The following is a 9,858-nucleotide window of genomic DNA, read 5'->3' as shown; positions in this document are numbered from 1 at the left end:
ATCGTCACTTCACCCTTAACTAGTCTCTGTTTATTCTGCAACTACCGTTTCGAGTTACTAATCTTAGCAACTGAACTAGTATCAAATACTGAGGGGTTGCTATAAACACTAGTAAAGTACACATCAATAACATGTATATCAAATATACTTATGTTCACTTTGCCATCCTTCTTATCTGCCAATCACTTGGGGTAGTTCCGCTTCCAGTGACCAGTCCCTTTGCAGTAGAAACACTTAGTCTCAGGCTTAGGACCAGATTTGGGTTTCTTCACTTGAGCAGCAACTTGCTTGATGTTCTTCTTGAAGTTCCCCTTCTTCCCTCTGCCCTTTTCTTGAAACTAGTGGTCTTGTCTACCATCAACACTTGATGTTTTTCTCGATTTCTACCTTTGTCAATTTCCGCATTACGAAGAGCTTGGGAATCGTTTCCGTTATCCCTTGCATATCATAGTTCATCACGAAGTTCTACTAACTTGGTGATGGTGACTAGAGAATTCTGTCAATCACTATCTTATCTGGAAGATTAACTCCCACTTGATTCAAGCGATTGTAGTACTCAGACAATCTGGGCACATGCTCACTAGTTGAGCGATTCTCCTCCATCTTTTAGCTATAGAACTTGTTGGAGACTTCATATCTCTCAACTCGGGTATTTGCTTGAAATATTAACTTCAACTCCTGGAACATCTCATATGCTCCATGACGTTCAAAACGTCTTTGAAGTCCCGATTCTAAGCCATTAAGCATGGTGCACTAAACTATCAAGTAGTCATCATATTGAGCTAGCCAAACGTTCATAACGTCTGCATCTGCTCCTACAATAGGTCCTTCACCTAGCGGTGCATCAAGGACATAATTCTTCTGTGCAGCAATGAGGATAAACCTCAGATCACAGATCCAATCCGCATCATTGCTACTAACATCTTTCAACACAATATTCTCTAGGAACATATCAAAATAAACATGGGGAAGCAACAACGCGAGCTATTGATCTACAACATAATTTCCAAAATACTACCAGGACTAAGTTGATGATAAATTTAAGTTCAATTAATCATATTACTTAAGAACTCCCACTTAGATAGACATCCCTCTAATCCTCTAAGTGATTACGTGATCCAAATCAACTAAACCATGTTCGATCATCACGTGAGATGGAGTAGTTTCATTGGTGAACATCACTATGTTGATCATATCTACTATATGATTCACGCTCGACCTTTCGGTCTCCATGTTCCGAGGCCATATCTGTATATGCTTGGCTCGTCAAGTATAACCTGAGTATTCTGCGTGTGCAACTGTTTTGCACCCGTTGTATTTGAACGTAGAGCCTATCACACCCGATCATCACGTGGTGTCTCAGCACAAAGAACTTTCGCAACGGTGCATACTCAGGGAGAACACTTCTTGATAATTTAGTGAGAGATCATCTTATAATGCTACCGTCAATCAAAGCAAGATAAGATGCATAAAAGATAAACATCACATGCAATCAATATAAGCGATATGATATGGCCATCATCATCTTGTTCTTGTGATCTCGATCTTCGAAGCACCGTCATTATCACCATCGTCACCGGCGCGACACCTTGATCTCCATCGTAGCATCGTTGTCGTCTCGCCAATCTTATGCTTCCACAACTATCGCTACCTCTTAGTGATAAAGTAAAGCATTACAGCGCGATTGCATTGCATACAATAAAGCGACAACCATATGGCTCCTGCCAGTTGCCGATAACTCGGTTACAAAACATGATCATCTCATACAATAAAATTTAGCATCATGTCTTGACCATATCACATCACAACATGCCCTGCAAAAACAAGTTAGACGTCCTCTATTTTGTTGTTGCATGTTTTACGTGGCTGCTACGGGCTTAAGCAAGAACCAATCTTTCCTACGCATCAAAACCACAACGATAGTTTGTCAAGTTGGTGCTGTTTTAACCTTCGCAAGGACCGGGCGTAGCCACACTCGGTTCAACTAAAGTTGGAGAAACCGTCACCCGCAAGCCACCTATGTGCAAAGCACGTCGGGAGAACCGGTCTCGCGTAAGCGTACGCGTAATGTCGGGCCGGGCCGCTTCGTCCAACAATACCGCCGAACCAAAGTATGACATGCTAGTAAGCAGTATGACTTATATCGCCCACAACTCACTTGTGTTCTACTCGTGCATATAACATCAACATATAAAACCTAGGCTCGGATGCCACTGTTGGGTTTCGTAGTAATTTCAAAAAATTTCCTACGCTCACGCAAGATCATGGTGATGCATAGCAACGAGAGGGGAGAGTATGATCTACGTACCCTTGTACATCGACAACAGAAGAGTTTGGTTGATGTAGTCGTACGTCTCCACGGCCCGACCGATCAAGCACTGAAACTACGGCACCTCCGAGTTCTAGCACACGTTCAGCTCGATGACGATCCCCGGACTCCGATCCAGCAAAGTGTCGGGGAAGAGTTCCGTCAGCACGACGGCGTGGGACGATCTTGATGTACTACCATCGCAGGGCTTGGCCTAAGCACCGGTACAATATTATCGAGGACTATGGTGGAAGGGGGCACCGCACACGGCTAAGAGTATGATCACATGGATCAACTTGTGTTCATGGGGTGCCCCTTGCCTCAGTATATAAAGGATGGAGGAGGAGGAGGCCGGCCAAGGCAATTGGTGCGGCCAGGATGTGGAGTCCTACTAGGACTCCAAGTCCTAGTAGGAGTCCACCAAGAGGGGAGGAAGGGAGAAGGAAGTAGAGGAGAAGGAAAGGTGGCCGGCCCCCTTTTCCCTAGTCCAATTCGGACTAGAGGGGAGGGGGGGCGCAGCAGCCCCTTGGCCATTTTTCCTCTTCCCACTAAAGCCCATCAAGGCCCATTGCTTCTCCCATAACTACCCGGTACTCCGAAAAATACCCGAATCACTCGGAACCTTTCCGATGTCCGAATATAGTCGTCCAATATATCGATCTTTACGTCTCGACCATTTCGAGACTCCTCGTCATGTCCCCGATCCCATCCGGGACTCCAAACTCCTTCGGTACATCAAAACTCATAAACTCATAATATAACTGTCATTGAAACCTTAAGCGTGCGGACCCTACGGGTTCATGAACAATGTAGACATGACCGAGACACGTCTCCGGTCAATAACCAATACCGGGACCTGGATGCCCATATTGGCTCCTACATATTCTACGAAGATCTTTATCGGTCAGACCGCATAACAACATACGTTGTTCCCTTTGTCATCGGTATGTTACTTGCCCGAGATTCGATCGTCGGTATCTCAATACCTAGTTCAATCTCGTTACCGGCAAGTCTCTTTACTAGTTCTGTAATACATCATCCCGCAACTAACTCATTAGTTGCAATGCTTGCAAGGCTTAAGTGATGTGCATTACCGAGAGGGCCCAGAGATACCTCTCCGACAATCGGAGTGACAAATCCTAATCTCGAAATACGCCAACCCAACATGTACCTTTGGAGACACCTGTAGAGCACCTTTATAATCACCCAGTTACGTTGTGATTTTTGGTAGCACACAAAGTGTTCCTCCGGCAAACGGGAGTTGCATAATCTCATAGTCATAGGAACATGTATAAGTCATGAAGAAAGCAATAGCAACATACTAAACGATTGGGTGCTAAGTAATGGAATGGGTCATGTCAATCAGATCATTCAACTAATGATGTGATCCCGTTAATCAAATAACAACTCTTTGTCCATGGTTAGGAAACATAACCATCTTTGATTAACGAGCTAGTCAAGTAGAGGCATACTAGTGACACTCTGTTTGTCTATGTATTCACACATGTATTATGTTTCCGGTTAATACAATTCTAGCATGAATAATAAACTTTTATCATGATATAAGGAAATAAATAATAACTTTGTTATTGCCTCTAGGGCATATTTCCTTCATTACTTGCCCGAGATTCGATCGTCGGTATCTCAATACCTAGTTCAATCTCATTACCGGTAAGTCTCTTTACTCGTTTCGTAATACATCATATCGCAACTAACTCATTAGTTGCAATGCTTGCAAGGCTTATGTGATGTGCATTACCGAGAGGGCCCAGAGATACCTCTCCGACAATCGGAGTGACAAATCCTAATCTTGAAATACGCCAACCCAACATGTACCTTTGGAGACACCTGTACAACTCCTTTATAATCACCCAGTTACGTTGTGACGTTTGGTAGCACACAAAGTGTTCCTCCGGCAAACGGGAGTTGCATACTCTCATAGTCATAGGAACATGTATAAGTCATGAAGAAAGCAATAGCAACATACTAAACGATCGAGTGCTAAGCTAACAGAATGGGTCAAGTCAATCACATATTCTCCTAATGATGTGATCCCGTTAATCAAATAACAAATCTTTGTCTATGGTTAGGAAACATAACCATCTTTTATTAACGAGCTAGTCAAGTAGAGGCATACTAGTGACACTCTGTTTGTCTATGTATTCACACATGTATTATGTTTCTCGTTAATACAATTCTAGCATGAATAATAAACTTTATCATAAAATAAGGAAATAAATAATAACTTTATTATTGCCTCTAGGGCATATTTCCTTCAGGAATCATAGTCTCCATCATCCTTTCCTCACTGGGACAATGCTCTAATAATGATGATCATCACACTTTTATTTACTTACAACTCAATATTACAACTCAATGTCTAGAACAAAGTATGACTCTATATTGATGCGTCCGGCGGTGTACCGGGATGTGCAATGATCTAGCGTAGCAATGACATAAAAAACGGACAAGCCATGAAAACATCATGCTAGCTATCTTACGATCATGCAAATCAATATGACAATGAATGCTCAAGTCATGAATATGATGATGATGGAAGTTGCATGGCAATATATCTCGGAATGGCTATGGAAATGCCATGATAGGTAGTTATGGTGGCTGTTTTGAGGAAGGTATATGGTGGGTTTAAGGTACTAGCGAAGGTTGCACGGTACTGGAGAGGCTAGCAATGGTGGAAGGGTGAGAGTGCGTATAATCCATGGACTCAACATTATTCATAAAGAACTCACATACTTATTGCAAAAATTTATTAGTCATCGAAACAAAGTACTACGCACATGCTCCTAGGGGGATAGATTGGTAGGAAAAGACCATCGCTCGTCCCCGACCGCCACTCATAAGGAAGACAATCAATAAATAAATCATGCTCCGACTTCATCACATAACGGTTCACAACTACGTGCATGCTACGGGAATCACAAACTTCAACACAAGTATTTCTACAATACACAACTACTCACTAGCATGACTCTAATATCACCATCTTTATATCGCAAAACTATTGCAAGGAATCAAACATATCATATTCAGTGATCTACAAGTTTTATGTAGGATTTTATGACTAACCATGTGAATGACCAATTCCTGTCATCTCTCTAAATAGATATAAGTGAAGCAAGAGAGTTTTAGTTATTTCTACAAAAGATATGCTCACACTCTAACAAATATAAGTGAAGCAAAAGAGCATTCTACAAATGGCGGTTGTCTAAGTGAAGAGAAACAGGCAATCCAAACTTCAAATGATATAAGTGAAGCACATGAAGCATTCTATAAATCCATACTCAAAAGATATAAGTGAAGTGCAAAGAGCATTCTATAAATAAACCAAGGACCATCTCATACCAGCATGGTGCATAAAATAAAAGTAAAAACCTAAATGCAAAAGACGCTCCAAGGCTTGCACATATCGCATGAACGAAACGAATCCGAAAACATACCGATACTTGTTGAAGAAAGAGGGGATGCCTCCCCAACATCCCCAAGCTTAGACGCTTGAGTCTCCTTGAATATTTACTTGGGGTGCCTCGGGCATCCCCAAGCTTGAGCTCTTGCCTCTCTTCCTTCTTCTCACATCGAGACCTTCTCGATCATCGAACACTTCATCCACACAAAACTCCAACAGAAAACTCGGTATGATCCGTTAGTATAATAAAGCAAATCACTACTCTAAGTACTGTTGAAAACCAATTCATATTTTGTTTTTGCATTGTGTGTACTGTAATATAACTTTTTCATGGCTTAATCCACTGATATAAATTGATAGTTTCATCAAAACAAGCAAACTATGCATCAAAAACAGAATCTGTCTAAAACAGAACAGTCTGTAGAAATCTGAACATTCACCATACTTACGATACTTGAACAATTGTTCCAAAATTAGGAAAAATACAAAATTTGTACACAAAAACAGTGCAAGAAGAATCAGAACCATTTGACGTTCCAACTAAAAATGTAAAATCGCGCACTACAGCCAAAGTTTCTGTCCTGCACCGTACAAACCATCAAGCAAATGTAAACATCCTAAATAGGGCTGGAATTCGAGCCGAGTCGAGCCAGCTCGGCTCGACTCGCTAGAGCTCGTTTCGCTAAAGAGCTAGCTCGAGTCGACTCGTTATTATTAACGAGCTCAAATCCAAGATTGGCTCGACTCGTATAACTCGCGAGCTGGCTCGTTTAGCTTGTTAAGCTCGTTAAAGATATGAACATAAAACCCTCAAGCATTATAAAAATTATTATGTATATATTAAACATATATATCACTAAACAATAGTAATTTCCTTGTAATGCATGTGTCTCCTAGGTGGTTGGGCCTTCAACAGTTAGGCCTTGTGTTGTGCTCCTGGGACATAGGGTGCTGAGTGGCTGATCTTTTTTTATATTGGAAGTGGCTGATCTTTTATACCAAGCCTAACGAGTTACACGAGTACTCGTAAGATTGGCTCGTTTAACTTGGTCTATAAACGATTTTAAACTAAAGCTCGGCTCGACTCGTTATTCTTCGAGTTCGAGTCGATTCGATCCGAGTCACGAGCTACTCGTTTAGCTCACGAGCTTCGAGCTTTTTTTCCAGCCCTAATCCTAAAGGCAAACCTTGGCACATTATTTTTATAATACAATGGAATTGTACAAGGGGATAATTATTTTTGTGGAAAAGTTTCTATAATCAAGATTCACAAAGTTGCCGTGAGCATGAACAAAGTTCAAGGAGCTCTCCTACTTCAACAATTCTTGTCTTTCTCACTTTCACTTTCCTTTTTGAAAAAGTTTTGGGTTCCCCTCTTTATTTTTGTTGTTTTTAAACTATATGAAAGCACTCAACAGAAATAAATGACTCTCTAAAACTTCTGGGTTGTCTCCCTGGCAGCGCTTTCTTTAAAGCCATTAAGCTAGGCATATAGTGCTCAAGTAATGAATCCACCCGGATCCCAAGGTATATCAAAGCCAATTTTAATTAACAATGATTTAGCATTTAGTAGTGAGCACAAAGTAACATATATCATGTAACAACAAAGTCTAACTCTCTTCCTATGCATCGGCATGTCATAAAAGAACAATTCATGCACACATAGTAAAGGCCAATGCATAGTATAAATAGTCTCTTGCAATTTTATCATATTGGAAACATAGAGAGGTGGAGATATAGTTCCTCTCTCATAATAATTGCAAGTAGGAGCACCAAGCACATGCATATTATATCTATCAAAATCATCATGTGCAACGGTAAGAGGCAACCCATCAATATAATCCTTAATAAGGGCAAATTTCTCCGATATAGTGTAGTCGGGAGAATTCAAAAAGATAATAGGACTATCATGCGTGGGTGCAATAGCAACAATTTCATGTTTAACATAAGGAACTATAGCAAGTTCATCTCCATAAGCATAATTCATATTGACATCTTGGCCACAAGCATAGCAAGCATCATCAAAAAGGGATATTTCAAGAGAATCAACGGGATCATAACAATCATCATAGCAATCATCCTTCGGTAAGCACGAAGGGGAATTAAACAATGTATGAGTTGAAGAGTTACTCTCATTAGAAGGTGGGCACGGGTAGCTAATCCGCTTTTCCTCCTTTTGTTCTTCACTCTCCTCCTCATCTTTTTCATCCAATGAGCTCACAGTTTCATCAACTTCTTCGTCCATAGATTCCTGCAAAATATTAGTCCCTTCTTGGACAGCGGAGACTTTCTTAATAAGCGCATTAATTTCGTAATTGTATTCATAATTCTCATAACAATATTTCAGGATAGCTAAATTTTCAGATCTATAAACAGCATCATCAAAATCTTCAAACTCTTTAAACATAGATTCAATTTCATAAGCACCCTTAAAAGCAACAAATTCTTCTATTTGTTCCACATCATAGTAATCATATATACCATTAGCATAAGAAGCTAAGGTTTCATTATCATTAAATTCACATGAAAAGGGAAGGTGTGGAGCCTTCACCTTAGAGCAACAAGTATAATCATATCTCAAGCATAGTTGCCTAGCATACCAATTCAATATATGAATTTGATCCCATAATAGTTTCCCTTTTTGTGTCAAGCGGTAATCCCTAAAGTATTCACGTTGATCCAACGTTACTCCCATTACATAATTGAATGGGTTTTCTCAGGATTATTAAAGTAGTACATAATATTTTTCACATAACCAACATCGAGGGTTTTAGGAGGTTCCCCATCTCCATGAGTAGCAAGTACACCTAATTTTTTTGGTATTTCGTGTTCCATATCCATAACTAAAGATAAAGAACAACTAAGAACAGCAAATAAAAATTACTTAGTGATAAAGCAAACAAGCACACACGAGAATATTCACCCCACGCTATTGCTCCCCGGCAACAGCGTCAGAAAAAGGTCTTGATAACCCACAAGTATAGGGGATCGCAACTGTTTTCGATAAGTAAGAGTGTCGAACCCAACGAGGAGCTAAAGGTAGAACAAATATTCCCCCAAGTTCTATCGACCACCGATACAACTCTACGCACACTTGACGTTCGCTTTACCTAGAACAAGTATGAAACTAGTAGTACTTTGTAGGTGTTGTTGGATAGGTATGCAAGATAATAAAGAGCAAGTAAATAAAAACTAGGGGCTGTTTAGATAAAGACACAACTAAATTAGTTTTAGTAAAGAGCTTTTGTCAAGAAGAAAGTTATTTGTCCCTAGGCAATCGATAACTAGACCGGTAATCATTATTGCAATTTTATTTGAGGGAGAGGCATAAGCTAACATAATTTCTCTACTTGGATCATATGCACTTATGACTGGAACTCTAGCAAGCATCCGCAACTACTAAAGATTCATTAAGGTAAAACCCAACCATAGCATTAAGCATCAAGTCCTGTTTATCCCATACGCAAACAACCTACTTACTTGGATCTGTGCTTCTGTCACTCACGCCACCCACCATAAGAAAATCATAAGCATATTGCAAACCCTACAGCGGGAATCCCTCACGCTTGCGCGACATGGAGAGCACCATAGGACAGCACCAATAATAAAACATACAACTCAAACCAATCACGATAATCAAATAGCCATTAGGACAAAACAGACCTACTCAAACATCATAGGATAGCCATACATCATTGGGAAATAATATATAGCGTTGAGCACCATGTTTAAGTAGAGATTACAGCGGGTAAGAGAGAGGTTACACCGCTGCATAGGGGGGGAAGAGTTGGTGATGATGGCGGTGAAGTTGTTGGTGAAGATGGCGGTGATGATGATGGCCCCGGCAGCGCTCCGGCGCCACCGGAAGCAAGGGGGAGAGGGCCCCCTTCTTCTTCTTCTTCTTATTCTTCTTCTTCTTCTTCTTCTTCTTCTTCTTCTTCTTCTTCTTCTTCTTCTTCTTCTTCTTCTTCTTCTTCTTCTTCTTCCTTGACCTCCTCCCTAGATGGGAGAAGGGTTTCCCGTCTGGTCTTTGGCTCCCATGGCGTGGGAGGGGCGAGAGCCCCTTCGAGATTGGATCTCTCTCTCTCTCTCTCTCTCTCTCTCTCTCTCTCTCTCTCTCTCTCTC

The sequence above is a fragment of the Triticum dicoccoides genome, chromosome 6A (assembly GCF_002162155.2).
Source record: "Triticum dicoccoides isolate Atlit2015 ecotype Zavitan chromosome 6A, WEW_v2.0, whole genome shotgun sequence".
In the NCBI taxonomy this organism is placed as follows: Eukaryota; Viridiplantae; Streptophyta; class Magnoliopsida; order Poales; family Poaceae; genus Triticum; species Triticum dicoccoides.
Note: the sequence above shows the minus strand (reverse complement) of the source record.